This window comes from Temnothorax nylanderi, unplaced genomic scaffold, assembly GCF_030848795.1.
Source record: "Temnothorax nylanderi isolate EJ_2023f unplaced genomic scaffold, tnyl_v1.0 TNYL_tig0028_pilon, whole genome shotgun sequence".
NCBI classification, from domain to species: domain Eukaryota; kingdom Metazoa; phylum Arthropoda; class Insecta; order Hymenoptera; family Formicidae; genus Temnothorax; species Temnothorax nylanderi.
This window is the reverse complement of record NW_027249090.1, coordinates 293,436-310,546: the sequence shown is the minus strand read 5'-3', so window position 1 is coordinate 310,546 and position 17,111 is coordinate 293,436. Positions and strand designations below refer to the sequence as shown.

Genomic DNA, 17,111 nt, shown 5'->3' with positions numbered 1-17,111 from the left:
AAACTGATTGGGTACAATTTTATCGCCATCGTCGCTCATTAATGTCTCGTTAATCAGTGAATACTCCTTGAAATTCTGGTGTACAATTATCTAAATGCGCGCGCGGCGTTCACGTAACGTCTGACCAAACATTGATTATTTCGACGCAATTTGTTTATTTGCATATTTATTCGCAAATGAGTAGTGTACACATGGTGTGTTTGCAGAGCAAACCATTCTTACGCGACTTGACATAAAGAACTTTAAATATTATTCCGTGCACGGCGTTTGCGCATAAAAATATATTCAACTCTTAAAATTCTCTCTCGCATTGTGCGCAATCCTTTTCGTTAGAATGTATTCCAGAGATGCCCTCCCGGTTAAGAAAGAAAACTCAAACAAGTCTAACGGACAGACGTATAAAAGACCGCCTGGAAGATCAAGATATCTTTTAAACATTTCTTTATAGTCCTTTTGCATCTCTGGAATGTTTGCGCTGCTTGCGGACCGTGTAATTTTCAATTTAAAGTCGATAAGCACCTAATGAGAACGAACTGAGGTAAGTTATGCGAAATAGCGTACCTTCCTTTTTGTTACATGTATTTTTATGTCAAGCGTATCTACTTTGAAATAATAAACTCTCGTAATAACGTTCATTACATCGATTCACGTAATAACAGATCTAGTTAGCGTGCCGAAGGAGCATCGTTAGACGGGCTATATAGCGCTCATTCGTCTCCGGTATTTCTTTCGTAATTGCCGTGATTCGCAGACGCACGATCATCGAGGTCTAAAGGGATTGAGAAGACGCTGAGGAAGCTCCGAGCAAGTTAAAGCATCTTGAGAACGTTGAGAAACGTTCACATTGATACATTGCGAGCTTAGGTACATTTGCGCGAATTTCTCAAGGACTTTACAGGGTTTTCGGCTTGGCAGTGCCGATTAAATATCGCCTTTGTGATGTAAAATCCCCTTCGTAAAGTGCAAGCTAGATCGATGAGTGGATATGCAAAATGAAAATTGCATTTTTATCGGGTTCGCAAATCTATCAAAATCATGAGAAAGTAATAAGCTGCTAAGGGATTATATTGATTGAAGACTTAACTGAGCAAAGTATCTTCAAAAGTATATATGCATGTAGTAAAGATGTGTTCTTTAATAAATTTGAATATAATTTTTAATTTAAAATTTTTGATAATTTAACCTGATACGTTAATTAAAACAGTTATTCAATTTTTACAAAAAAAGGTTCAATTCAAGATTTAATTGTTGAAATTTGTTTAACAAGATTCTTTAGAATGCTATAGAAAAAGAGATAGAAAGGTATAAACAAGGAAATTGAGTTTATTCGCGAGGCCGATCGTGCGATTCTAAAGAATAATTCTGTATTCCATTTAGGCCGCGTTAATATTCGATCATTACTATCGTATACTCTCAATCAATTCCGAGTTGGCGCGCGCAATTCGATTTACACGTTGAATAATTGTATAAACGCATTGTCCAGCCTTGTCAATGAGCACTCGCAATCATCTCTCTCGTTCACCGCGGCTTCGCGTCGAAGAGAAAGAGAGAGAGAGAGAGAGAGAGAGAGAGAGAGAGAGAGAGAGAGAGAGAGAGAGAAAGAGAGAGAGAAAGAGAGAAAGAGAGAAAGAGAGAAAGAGAATACCTTTCTACTCGATAGAGCAAAGATTTAGGTGAAGCAAAGCTGAAACCGCCGGCGTTGAAGATCTTTAAAAGCTTGCACTCACTCAGGAGTGCCGCGAAAAAAGCGTGCGGTGGGAAACTGCGAAACCACGGGAGAATTGAGAGAGAAAGAGAAAGAGGGAGAGAGAGGGATCGCGTTGATTTTATTCGTCCGGGGAAGTTAGCCTGAATTTATCTACCATCCATTAAGCTCGGCTTGAAGAACCATCCTCTCGCGACTTCCGAGAAGCGGAAAAGAATGCGGCATCGCGTAGGATTATCCATTTACCGTGCGATCCTCGACTGTTTGAAGTCCATGCGGTATATAGAGACCGCATCGTAATTTGTATTTGTCCTTTCAAGTATACGGCACGTTGTACTTGAATGCATAGCATGTGTGCGTGCTAATGAGCGACGTATTTAATCATTTTGAAAAGATAGCGGGGAGCACAAAGGACGACATATATAGATTATTAATTACCTCGCACTCTAAGGGTAACAATTAAATTGGCTTTGAAAGGCCGTCCCACGCGCAAGTTTGGACTTTAATAAGAGAAAACGGGGCATATGCACCGGGGCGACGTATAACAGAGAAAGATTGTCGCGTCAAGCTTCTTTTAATATTTATATTTCACAGGGAAACTAGAGACACGCGGTAATAGTATTGTTCTCCTGTTGACTAAGGTCGTAATTTAGAACTCGGAATACAGACAAGTCTCTATTATCTCTGTACTTCTACAGTATAAGACTGCAATCGCAGTCATGTCACACGGAAGTTCCTGAACCCCCGATCGAGCACGACCTCAGGTCACACGAGGTCTAATAGTAGCAAATGACGATCGGTCGTTCCTCGTGCTCACCGACTCACCCTGTAGATAGGTACTAGGTACGCGCTTTCGGAAAATTAATCTTCGAAGCCTTGTCGGGCGTGAGAGAACGTATTGTCCTCCCGTTTGCGCGGAAGCCGTTCTACGCGCCGCGTATATAAACGCCTGTTTGCGCCCACCTTTTCGCGGCTTCTCCGTTTTCAATTTCCTTTTTACATTGTTCCGCGCCGGTTCCGCGCCGCGATGAGATTCGATCGCGCTTGTAGCAAGAACCCGACCGTGATGCCCGTGCCATTACGTTGTACTTGCATGCGGGAGAATTGGTTGTTGCGATTCCAGTTTGACCTCGACTCCCCGCGTTTCCGCGATAGAAAAACACTGTCCGCGTGGTCCATTTCATATCGATATGCCTGTGATATGAGTTTTAATGCAATAGCGTGCACCACACGCCACAGGATACACAATATAGAATGGTTTTCATTTTAAGTTAGATTCGCTAGGAAAATATTATATACTTACATGTGAAAATAAAATGTTATATTTAAAATATAATTAAAAAAATCGCAAGAGATATCAAAAGAACTCTCGAGGGGGGTGAGCATTACAATTCCCTACATTTTTTGAAAATAATAAAATCCAATTTGCATCATCGAAAAAAATAAGAATAAGTTAAAAATCGGTTAATTATGTCTTTTTTAGAGTTAATATATCTATAGTCGTTATATAAATCTTGTATAAAACATCGTAGATTAGATGAGATTCAGAATAGTTTCATATTTTGAGACACAAACGGTTCAATAATCATTTTCATTAGAAATCGGATAAAATTAAACTGATTAAGAAACACCTGTGAAACCTTTTAGCACTAAAAAAAATTAAACGATTGTGTGGAATATTCCGCAATATGTTACACACACGACGAAATAGTTATCAAATCTTAAATTAATTATTGAATATTTCTATTTCAAGTGATATGAAGTGGTATTTGAAGTTAAATGATTAATAAATAGGAATAAATAGGAATAGATTATAAAAAATATTATTTTTAATGTTAATTGTGCGTAACGCGCATTTCAATTTGGTACATTGCGACGGAATTTCGTCGAAACGCGATTGCAAAATAAACACGCAAAAAAGTATAAAGTTCTATAATTAGAATATTAGTATAACGAGCGAAATTTTAATGGCGCTGACTTTTAACGAAATACAAACGATATATAAGCGTTGAATTCATATTACATAATTGACAAACGTTAAAATACAGATGTAATTATGATGGTAACTTATTAATTAAAAGCATCGCGACGCCACTCGACTCGGAATCGATGATTTCATACATGCGATATTCCATTTATGATCGAAAAATTCGAAAAGACATTTGCATTTTAATATCGCGATATGGTACTCGAGATTAAGAAATCTCGAGTTAATGACTAATTAAAATGTAATCATATAATCGTGCTGTACGCGTATTACCTATACGCGCGATACAATTCAAACGCACAAATCCAACGAAATTTGAAATATGCAGTATTTAAATATATAATTAATTAACTAAAAATTTTAGATATTGAAATTAACGAATAACAAAGTAAAGTGGATTTTAAGAGTCAAACGCGGTTAGTTGTGTGTGAGTTAATATTATGTAACATTTAATTAATTATTTAATATATTAATTAATTATTTATATAATATAAATTATAAATCATACGTATCGACCATCTACTTTCAGACGTCTTCAGCTCTGCGATATAGATAAATTAAATAATCTCAAGCTCTCCGATGAGTATTTAAAAATTGAATGTACAAAGATAGTGTAATTTTCAAAAGAGAATACCAGAAAATACCGTTTTAAGTAGCGGTGATTGATATAACTGAGACAACATGATACAACGAAAAAACCTAGTTTTAAATAACAGCTGATTGACAGACAAATCAGCTTATTTAAAACCAGATCTGTTATTTAATTGTATTAAGTTGTCCCAGCAAGACATGTGGATGAGTCATTGCTTTTATTTCTGTAAAGAAACGGGTTAGAGAGATTAAAAGTTGCTCATTCGAAAGAGTAAACCTTCTACCTAGTAGCCATTTTCATTGTTTGTGCCCAGCCAAAATGGATTTCAAGAAAAAATAAATTGATTCAATTAGTGACATCCACCAGCGTAACTTCATCAAGTTTTGTACTTTATTTGACTACAATGTGTGGGTGTTACTGAACAGTATCTCAAGAAAGCTTTAAGAGACAGAGCATATTTGAAAAGAACAGTAGAATCTTGGCAAAAGAAGTTCAGGAAAGGAGAAACATGAATAGAAGAACGTCATGGCAGCGCTTCCAAAGAAGATGATCAAAAAGAAGAAAAGGTTTGGAATATTAAGAAGAAACTAGAAAGAAAGAAGAACGTTAGTGTCCGCATACTTTTCGAACAACTGGATATTCCGAAGAGTACGTCGGACAGTTCATCGTGTTCTAACAGAAGGTCTAAAGTTGAGCAGGTGCCTCGGTTGTTATATGAGATGATATGAGAAGGTATGCAAAGTGGTTTATACCAAAGTGTTCAAAGACTCCCTGTTGGGAACAAGTCTTTACACAGGATGGTAACTACATATAATCATGTTAAATTTTCATTTCTTTATTCTTATTAATAAATTTTCTACAAAAGAAAACTCATTCACATGTCTTACTACAACCTAATATCCTCCGTTTATTGAAACATGTATTGTTAATAAACGGTCAAATCTAAATATCGTTATAAAATTCATTATGCGTGCGTATGGATATTAATTGCAATAGAATAATTTATAATTTCTATCCTCTATCGTTACATGAAATAAATAAATCGCGAAATACTCGCTTCGATAAACAGCCAGCACATTTACAGTCATTAACCGTGGGAAAACGGTGAATTAATTAAACGCGCGGGCTAATAGTTCACGGAAAATAATCGCGTTTCTCGTCTGCCAATATTTGACACGATGGGTAATGCAATAACGCCCAATAACAGACTCACAGTCACTATCTGCCGACTCTAGTCTCGCTCGAGCGAATAGCAATGGTAACAAGGAGCACCGGTGGCCTTGCATACGCGTCGCTACTAAATAAACACCAAAGCAAAGCGTACGCCAGCGCGTAAAGCCTCGCGCTTCTACGATGTTGTTCACTAGATGTTGAAAAAGGACAGAATAACACTTGTGTCGACTTGAGTCGCTAAATAAAAAGCACCCGATATATTTCGTATCACGAGATAACTACATGTATGTACACAATCAAACGGCTATTCAAATATTCTTTTTCTTGTGTTTTGTTACGCGGACTCATTAGCGTCGCCTGATGAGACAACGGTGAATTTTATTCGATCGAAAGAGCTTTTCGGAACGGAATCATCATTATTTGAATGCTAATTCTGTCGAGAAAATTCAACGCACCGTGAGATTCGCGCCAATAATCGTTCCTCGCGATCAATTGAGTATATTCTCAGTGGATCTCAAATAAAAAATGCGACTATTGGACCGTCTATATCTCAAGATATCAAATATTTTATTTTACTCCAAATATTTGCAACTTATATTTTTAATACGAATTTCATGTAACAACTATAAACACGTTAATAATACCAGGCTATATATGCATGCATAAGTGTGTTTTTATAAAAAACAAAATTTACCTTCGGAGATACAGAATTACGTGGCGTAATATCTTTCCCTAAAATAAAGAGCAAGCGATGTTTTTCTGCACACAATATAAAACAATTTTCTCCCTACAGATGTGTATCACAAAATACCAGGCGCCGTCGGGTTCAGACGCAAAACAACATTTTATATTTATTCATTTACCTACTGTGACATTTGCCGCATCAGAGACTCGAAAAGGTAAAATATGAATCTCTCAGAAGGAAAAATTACTTTAATCTTGCTATAAGTAAACATACATTGCGCGCTTCTCATGCGTAGAGATTAATTGCCGGAAATTATACTCATTTTTAAATCTATTTTTACGTGCAAATAGTTCAGAGTTGCCTATTACAGTGTACAGAATTTATAGTCAGGTACTAGAATTTTTATATAAAATGGAAACAGATTCGGATGCTCGGAGACAAATAAATCAGCGCGGAAGCGTTTATGACATTTGGCAATCGACGAGCTTTACTTTGAAAATAATTCCGCTCGTTTAAACGAGGCGCACATTAAACAACAGATTTGTTCAACAACGCGCGAAATTGCGTGTGCCGCTGCAACGGACGCTTGTTTTTTTTTGTTTTTTTTGTTTTTGTAGTATGACGTTTCCCGCGTCGGTGCAGGCAAAAGCCTGCTGCGTGATTTACGGAATAAATACACCAGAATATTTATCAAGGTACAGGACAATTTGAATTTGCGGAGCTGCTGCGAAAAAGCATTTGAAGTGCCGTAACTTAATAAGCGGTTACCTCGCGAACACGCGCGATCGTTGTTCGGATGATGCAGTTATATGTCACGTGCACTCCGCACGAGACGATTTAATAAAATCTACGCAAATCTAACGCACCCTCCATTTACGGATTTCGCAAATGAATGAACGAGGTGCGCGAGGTTACTAATTACAACGATCCAATAAAGCTCAGGCGTTAATCCTGAGGTATTAGCCCCCTGCCTGCGGAGCCGGTTGAGTAACATTATCAAATAACGTAAGTTCCGTGCGTAATTTTAAACAAAGAGATATTAAATAGATCTTATAAAGATTTTCGTCTCGGCTTCCCAAATAATTTCAGATATACTCGGATCAAAAAGACTTCGAGATCACAAGCTCCAAGCGTTGAATATTCCGTGTATAACTCCATCAATGTTGCCAGTAGCGCGGATGTCTTCAGCAGTTTGTGCTAACTAAGACAAGACCGCGGCTCGATAATTCTTTTATCAGCCGTTTACTTTAATGAAATTTCGATTCAACTGTACGGATTTCGACCAGCGATTACAATTCGAGGGCAAAGCGCAAGGTAAGTTTTGGTTGAAACGGAACTTACTCGGAATTCCTTCAGCGACAAGCCTCGCGCCTGCATTTCCCGGGACATACGCGTACAACGGCGAATGTGTGCGACGTCGCTCCGACTGCCAATATTCCGAAAATTCGATAATTCGCTTCCATTTTCGGCGATTCCTGTGCCAATGGTTTACGTGTGCGCGGCGCTCGCGCGCGCGCGCACATATGTGCACTTTCGTACGGAGCTGACGTTCGCGTGTGGACCGATACCACCGAGGCTTAACCACAGGTTACAAACCTTAATCGTTCCCCCTGCACGGCACCCGTCCCGTCTCATTAATGAAATGCACGGCCCAAATTCGGCGACCGCAAACGCGGGTAACCCTACGGAATAGCGATTTGCGCTCAGCTTGTGTAATTGAACGTTCCTTCGCCTTATTATATCTGAACATTGAATTTTCCTTAATTCATCTTGAGCGGATCGATGGGCTAATAACGGAGAATATATGCGCGACATGTGACACCTAATTGCTGTCGGGCCAGAGAACGCGGGAATCTGCGATGAGTTAGAGTTAGAAGTTAACTCCACCGCAGCGACAACTTCTCTTGTGTTACATTGACAGGTGTTTATCAATTTAAACCTTAGAGTAACAAAATAATAAAAAGAATACCAATGTCAGATAAATTTTAATAAAATCAATCTGGAAATGAACATTAGAGATATAAATATTAAATACTTGAAGAGAAAATGGTGCCTAATTTCTTCATCCTTGAACAAAAATCCAAATTTTTATTTATATTTGAAAATTACAGTTAACGATATTTTAAGTGCAAGGTAATATTATGTAACAAAAATGTAACAGAATGTAAAAGAATGAAAACAGAAATTAACACGTTAAAGGACACATGTGTTTTGATAGCGAAAGTGTACTACTGCAATCGTATCGTTATTTTTACCTTAGCGAGTGGCAGGTTTTCGCACGTCTTTCGAGAGAGATTGCATGGATATTCGTGGAAGATTCATGTGTATATAACAATTCGCGAACAAGCTTAGATTTATATGGACCCCGAGAACAATGGCGCATTTCCAACCTCAATATTGTCACCGGAAAAACGGTATCCCGGTAATATACCTGCGCGCCGGTGGACTCTGCGTATCTCCGTTTCCTCCGACCGCCCCATTAACGAGTGCTTCCGGTGATAACATCCCGAAATACCAACACGCCGATATATCGAATCAGCCGCGCGCTACCAGGATCAGTTCGTGGACCAATGATTTACGGTAGCGGTTAATGATTTGCGAACATTCATGCAAATCAACATTTCAAACAAAATCATGCTACACATAAATTCATATCAAATATATACCTTTTTTTTCTACGAGATTAATATTCATTTGCGTCATACAAAATTTACCATACAATACAAATACCATACGATACAAATGAATATTAATTTAAAATATCGTTCAGCGTAAATCACATTTTATTGAAAGTGTAAATGTTTGCAAAAACGATGACCAGGGATATTACAGTAAGCTGCGATTAAAATTATTGATTAAGTCTATGACTTGTAAGCTAACTATTAATTTCGTTATAACTATCACGCGTGTCATCAGGAAGTTATTTTAGACGGCTTGAAATATTGTTTCCACCATAATTCTCTTCCGCACCTTTGTGCTCTACCCTATTTGCCCTCGCTATCCTTCTTCCTAGCTATCCGCGACGCATATTATAAGACGATCCGCGCGCGGATGTGACACGCGCTGCACCTAACTAAAATCGATTGCGACGGCACCGTGCTCGCGCAGTACATCGTTTCATTAACCCGATATCAGGGCGGCGAATAAAAAGGATCGGCTGTTAGAAACCCCGGCGCCGCTCCGCGCGTAATGGTAATTTATGGCAGTAACTAATTGCCTTTGCCCTTCCCCTCGCGCGAACATCCCCCGAGACGACATTTTAATGACGTACTAAATTCCCAGTCGGGTCGCGAGTTTAGGCGTCGCCGCGCGCGTTTTTCGTGTTCGTGCGTGGCAAGACGTGGCCTTCCGCCGGCTTTTCCTCGGAGAAGCCGAGTTCCTCTCCTGCCAGTTAGAAATGAATCACCGGCGACGGCGACGGAAATCTATTCGGTGGCACCACGATGGCCGTCCGGACGACGAAATACATAGGCGACACGGATCCTGCGGTGATTCCGCCGCCATCCCATGATGGCAGAGTCGCGTTAACACGTTCACGACGAGATGTGGGTTGGTAAGTGTAAAGCGATGTTCAAAAATGTGAGTGACAAACTGCGGTGCGCCATAATACATTGGATCTCAGGACGTTGCCGTGTAATTTGGCGAATTTATTTGCATGGAGTGCGTTAAAGTCCGTGTATCTCCGTGGAGTCATTTTATTTTTAGAATTTTTATATAATTCTCGACTCTATGTACCTATGTTTTATGCAGCTATAAGATCCTTTGATCAATTTACGATCAATTTCTGCCTAAATATCAAATTTGAGTCACTATGTAGCAATTTAAAGTTAAAATGTTTTTGTGACTTCCGTGTTTCATGGTTGTACTTACAAAATTAAGAAAATTTTGATCTCTAATTGATTCTAGTAGATTATGTTTAAGAAAAACTCAAATTTAATCGTGAAATGGAGATAACGATCGGTAAAACTTACAATAAGGAAGGATCATCATTTTGTACCTCTGGACGTGAAACATGGATATATAAATCTTTGGTTACCCTGATATACGACAGTGGTGTACGGTGAGAAGCGAAACCGCAAACCGGCTCGTATATATCATTCAAATATGACGTTGGTCGTAAACGTGTTGATCTTGCCTCTGACCACGCTTATAAAGTTTAATGATTACGTTTCTCTATTCGATTGTGTCTTTTATCGCTAAGGTGATGCCGTGAGAATAATTCACCTGATAAGTAAGCTGTAATGATAGATGTAGCGCGAATTATGTCACTCACTTGTAAGCTTGAAAGGGTTAAGCCCGTTAAGATTGCCCCTCATGATATGCATATTACAACGGAACCATTTATGATCATAATCTGGCAGACAAGCCGGTTCATATAAGGCAGCTCAACTTCGCTATCTGTATTTATAAACGAAGTGCCTGCGAAACTTTCGTGGTAAATATCATTTGTACGAATTTCTTGGATAGCGGCACTTAAATATAATTCTTTTTTGTAAAAAAAAAATAGCAATCTTTTTTTAGTCGTCGCTAACAAAAGAGTTTAACAACAAATCGATAGACGTGCTGTAAGAGGCGGTCATTGAGTACACCGAATGCACCGGAATAGTTTCATCGAATCTTACGCTTCGAGATTCGCGCGGAAAAAGGGGAAACACCGGCCGATAATTCACCGTATTCATTGTACCTTATTGGCTGGCATGGTTCCCGTAAATGAATATAGAGGCGAAAATACGCCGCCTGTGAAACACGCGAAAGAATAAAAATTCAATCCCGTTTTTCCATACTGGATGAATTCCGCGTTTGACTGGCGCTTGCTTTGTACACAGGACTGAAGGTTCATTCGATGGTGAAGTACATTTCTGCTTTTTCGTGTAATAGTAGCAATTTCCCGGATCGTACTTATCCATTAGTTTAACTTTTATGTACGTACAAGTGATAAACATAACTTGCGTTTTAATTAAATAAAAAGAGAGATAAACGCTAGCGGATAATTAGTAATCTTGAATAATCTAGAATAACCCTTTCTCTACAAAAATTTAATTTGTGCCTAAAATTTTCCTATCAAATGTTTAATATTAACAATCAAAAAACAGTAAAAATAATAATGTAATTTTTTTAAATTTATTCATCGTGGAGAGTAAAAGAGTAATAGAGTCTATCTTCTTTTAAGACGGTGTGAAATATTGTGTTAATATAACTTCGAACTACGGTTTACATTTAAAACTTCGGCGCGGGATTAGAATATAGGCCAATGTGAAATAATTCATCGCGTCTTTTAAAATAGCGAATTTTCCACTGCCGGATATCGGGCCTCGGTGCGCGGATAGCGATTAATAAGAGAGAAACCTTCAACTAAAAGCTTTCAACAGAGTTGAGGAATTACGGAACCCAATAAGGCGGAAAGTCGTGAAAAATTCAGACGTGCCATTCTCGGACAAAAGCCCGCGTTGAACGCGAAGGTGCTGTCCTTTTTTTGTCTTTTAGATAATACAGAAAATGCATCTTTCTATAGTCTCTATAAAGCCTCGCACGGTTATTGTGCTACATAACGTATAATAACACATGCATTAGCGTATGCAATCGCATGCAGTTTTGATATGTCGGCTCCTTTTCCCGCTAAAATGTTCAATAATGCAAACGTTGATTTACAAACTTGGAAAGATTCTCTAAACACAAATGGTAATTTATGCGTTGAGTTTTAACGAGACGAACGAAAACCTGAAAATATTCGACTTTAATTTACGGACCTTTCTCGTATTGATTCGCATCCTCACCGTAAATTTAGTACATACCTACTGGACGTTATTCCGCTACATTACAGAAGTGAGAAGATGTTACGTTATAGGAGATAGCACGTTGTGTACATACGAGTACATAAGGTCTTCAGCTCATATTCCCATCTCGGATTTAACGCCAGACACGGTTGCGCGGCTCTGTTGGATGTAAACGAACATTTAGAATCGGGCAGCCATATTTGACGTTAAATGCACAACGAGAACATGGAGATTATGTATATTTTCTCGGTCTAAATATGCTGTTCCGCGTGATAACACTACGACGGGTTTTGGGCGAAAATTTCGGCCTTGTTTATTTATAGCACGATCCCCAAAGCGCGGAGGTGGTGCATTGTTCAAGCACAGTCGATTAAGCACAGTCCGTCGTCGGGGATCACTCCCCGATAATGAATCGATTCAGGGGAGGATTATCGCATGCAAGATTGTCGTAGGTTTACAATATGTATCGGGAACGGAACCAATAACCGCGCCAACTGATTGAAATCATACACGATTGTGTTTATTAAGAGAACGAGGTTTCCTCGTGTTAATTATCCCCGAAAATTAACGGTCCTGCCGGCTTATTTGTGAAACCCGTAATTAGCGCAACGTATCCCAAGTGCACGATGAAGCGAATCCCGTTCATATAAACGAGGATGTAATTACTTCCATTGAGCGGTAAAAGCAATCGTCACGTTCATCCAAATAAAAAAAAAGGGTAAAGAAGGAAAGAGGGGAAAATCAAGAACATTTTGCTGCAACAATAACAACAACGGACGACAGATTTCCAGTCTAGTTGATTCGGTCTTGTATTTTTGTTATTTTGATTACGTTCATGAAGCCTGGCTGTTCGTAGAACATGAAACTCGGTCAACCGTTTAACAGTGCAACAGGAGGAAAAAAATTTACGGATGATAAAAATATACGAGCCGTAAAGCGTCGTCCGGAAATTTTTGTGGACGATGTTACACGCGCGTGATTACTGATGCAAAACGTGCAACACACAATGAAACTAGTAATTAATATCGGCAGTCTGTAATGCGCATTTTCGAAAAAAGCGTCGCTTCCATTTATTTTTGTGGAAAGTGAGAGAGAGAGAGAGAGAGAGAGAGAGAGAGAGAGAGAGAGAGAGAGAGAGAGAATGAAGTGTCTCAGGTAATCACGCGCGACAGGATACACTTTCGTTGCGAACGCATTTCATTCGATTGACGTGTTAATGTTAATTACATTGTATCGTACCGTTATGCAAGTAAGTAAACCATAATTTCAGAGAGCTCTTTCTTTTTCCACCTTTTCTTCTCTCTTATCCTTTCTAAGAAATTAATAACAAGGTATTATCGTTTTTATTACAGCCTCGTAACAGACATCGTTCTTATAATTTTAATGTTAATACTACATGAGATACCATTAAGAGCGTTTTTTGCAACCGCAAAGAACCTGTATATACATAGCTAAATAATATCCAATATAAATTTATCACAGTTCTGTGTGATATTTCCTTCTGATATTTCGATTATAGATAATAGCATCCTCAAGCACGTGCCTGTATTTAAATTAAGCTACGGCCTTGGGCAGAAATACGTATTGTGTCTTTATTTAATAAATTATAAAATAAGATGAGAGAGAGAGAGAGAGAGAGAGAGAAGAGAGAGAGAGAGAGAGAGAGAGAGAGAGAGAGAGAGAGAGAGAGAGAAGAATTCATAAGCCTTTGCAAATTAAAAAATACAATAACCTTTTATTTCATTAACGGATAATGATGTATAATGAGGAATATAGCACGCTTGAATTTTTTTGTTATATTGTAAAATACACTTTTTCTCCGCGCCTTTCAATTTACGAACGCTATTTGAGTTACCTCGACATGATTCGTAAAAATTCATTCTACGTCTTTAATATTTAAAAAATTAATTTTATTCAATTTATATTAGAAATGCCTTTAAATACTTTTATTTGTATATTTGCGTGCCATATAAAAATTAACCACTTACATCTCAAAGGGAAAAAGGAAAATATAGTCGAGAATCTCGTGTATGTGGATGTAAGATGAATGAACTCGGTTAATCGCGGCTTCATACACACGACGATAAATTTATTTCATCGTTCAACAGACGTACTTTATCGTTATTTGTAATCGAATACACACGTTCGTGGAAAAACCGTCACAAATCACATTCGTGAGACGTCCATGAGAAAACGATCTTCTACCGTCCGACAAATAATAGCCAGATACGCTTTCAGGAAAACTCTACAGTATCTCGGTATTTTTCTTTACAGTATCAAAATTTGCTTCCGTGAGGAGAGACAAAAAAAGAAGATTCACTTTGTAAATAAACTCGTTTCACATAAGATTATCCAGCACAGTACTTGGTACAACTCTTTCAAAATGAGCTGAAAAAGCTCCTATATTCCGAACTGATAAAGTAAAATTTTAAGGAAAAAATGGCAGTTTGTAACTACATCACATGATTGCATATACACAACAAATTTTCAACAGTGCAGTGAAGTGAATAAGTTTATGCAAATAAGTAGCAGAATCAGCTATTCTTCATGGTTATCCATAATCCTGAAAAGCTGAGCCTCGAAATCGCTAAATGATGTTCATATCATGTTTCAATTCTTTATCTCTTAATCTCTTATGCGTAAATTATGATAAATTTTGACAAGTTTATATATTAATATCAATATCCTCAAATTAATAGTATATAAAAGATAATATAAAAAAAGCATTTATTATGCTAATATTATATTATATATTGTATATATATATTTTTTATAAATATTGCCTACACGTATATATAACTACAAGGGAGAAACGTATATATAAATTCCTCCCTTAATCTCGTCTTACAATGTCAAACGCTCAATATCAGATCCGATTAGACTTGAACACCAGACTAACGTGTCTTTAAACGTCATGCCGGAACGTTTCAATATTATGCTGTCATTCCGCGAACGGGCGGTGCGGCGGGTCGGCTGAAAGGGTTAAGGTTACGCTTAACCGTGAACTGTGAATTATGGCTGTCAGCCGGCGCGAGGAAGGAATTCGCTATCAGCCCAGTGTGAGATACGCGTACGGGGGATGAAGACCGTGTTCACTAATTCATGGAGCGGCAGTAACCGTCGCTCCATATTTTGCATTCCATGAAAATGTATTCGTCTGTTTGAGCAGACTCCCCCGAAACGTGGCGTGGGCGCCCATCGAAGTTATTTGCCGTACGCATGTGCACGCACATGCATGCATGCACCCACGCACGCATACACGCACGCACGCGACGGTATGCACGCGATAGACCGGGCACAATATAAACATACGTGACTGTACACCGTACGCGCACGGTTAGCCGAGATTTCGCGTGTATGTGGCATCCGTCGGCTTTCCAGCCAATCCTACGCGATCAAACGCCGTCGCGCTTTATCGAACTTCCGCCAATCCGCGGGATGCGCGAGCAAATTGATTATGCACACATTGCACACAAATCGCCGTGATACGTGTGCGAAGGTGTGTGAATCTCTCTGTCTCTCTCTCTCTCTCTCTCTCTTGTTCGCTCTCGCTCTCGCGACAATGAGAAGAAAATGCCCGTATTTTCGTCTGATACGCGTTACGGATGCTCGCACCTTCGCTTTCTCTGTTTTTCTGCGAGATAAGAGCCCATTGATCAATGCTTGGGAGCAAAAAAGGGTCCAGCACGAGAAAGTAATTACTACGAAACTACGTACATCGGAACGATCGCAATGTCCACTGGAAATTTAACGAATGCGTTTTTTGGAAAAACTAAAAAAAAAAAAGAATCTGCTCGCGGAAATTTGTCCGCGATTACCGTAAATTTGCTGGAACAGTATTTCAGCGATTCCGAATCAAAACGCATTATATTATCACGGAATGTTAAATAAAAGTATCGTTTTGTGAGACATATGTAGTTACAAATTTTTTAATACTTGATTAAACTTCTCAATTTTTAAATAATTCTTTCACCAGAAAACAGACGTGATGAGTTATTATCGTAAGACATATCGAGTTATCTCCCCGCGTGTCTTTCATATAATTCTTATTTAATAAAAGAAATATAATAAAAATCAAGAGTAATAATTTTTAAAATACAAATATGGTTACTTAATAAATCAAACTAATGAGATAAGCTTTTTCAAAAGAAGCTGTTTTTGCAAATTATTCATTTTTTTAACTTTAAAGCTTTATTTTCACGATTAAAAGAAAATAGAATTATAAAATAATTAAAATAAGTTCTTCATATATTAATATATATTATGAATATTAATTATTTCAATGAGTTCAGTTTTAATCAACGCGGAGCGTATTTTTTTGCTTTAAAAATTATACCTACAATGAGAAATATCTATGATCAATTGATTACAATATATACAAAATTGAAACATTTTACACGGTATATATTACCGGTATATATTTCGCAAGAGTATATACGTACACTTGTCGTAATTTTACATAATGTATTAAAATTTCTCAGTGTGAGACATTAATTTGAAAAAGCAGTTAAACTTTCACATTTCGCTAATCACGAGGATCGGCTTAATAAATTATGAACAGTATATCTCATTCTTGTCATTTCCGATAAATAATCGACATTTTCAAAAAAACATACAATATTTCGTCCCGGTAAATCAATTATAAACGCGCGGTAACTTGAAATTAGAACATGAATAATCGATTAATAATTATTTTGCATACTAAATGAGAAAGCAATTAACCTAAACCGGTACAGTAATTAAACAAAATCGCTCTGACAAAATTATTCGAGAGACGCGAAATTTGCGGAGGCACGGTCAAAGCGACGCTGGTGCAACAACGTGAGAAAAAAAACGGGAATCTCTATGCCGTACACATATAAGCCATCGCGTTCTTCGATGCCGTTGTATTTTCAGGCGATTCAAATTTCCGTGTATCGCAAGCCTGAAAAAAGCGTCCCGGCTGACAAAGCATCGTGCGAAACATGAAAAAACGCGCCAAGTTAAAATTATAACCCGATCAATCGATTGATAATAACCTTGCTCGAGTTAAAACGCAATAAACGCGAATGCACTAGACAAGTAATAATTAACCAGAGGTCCTGTCCTTTTTTTTACGTACATCTCAGCAATTAACGCCTCGCGAAGGCGGCCACTTAGGCTGCCGTTAATGTGGACTCGCATTAGTCGCGGTTAGCGCGCTTTTTTCAACGGTT

At 38.1% G+C, this 17,111-nt stretch overlaps 1 protein-coding gene across 3 annotated transcripts in view; it reads right to left on the bottom strand.

The window, feature by feature from the left end:
• The window catches only part of LOC139770224 (uncharacterized), a 78,046-nt gene that overhangs the window by 52,062 nt on the left and 8,873 nt on the right, over window positions 1-17,111 (bottom strand). Inside the window, exon 2 of one of the 3 annotated variants that reach the window (XM_071702004.1) lies at window positions 11,935-12,075. The exons of the other annotated variants lie outside the window; for them this stretch is intronic. The gene's annotated coding sequence lies outside the window, so the exon portion shown is untranslated. The remainder of the gene's footprint in view (window positions 1-11,934; window positions 12,076-17,111) is intronic. 3 annotated transcript variants of the gene reach the window in all.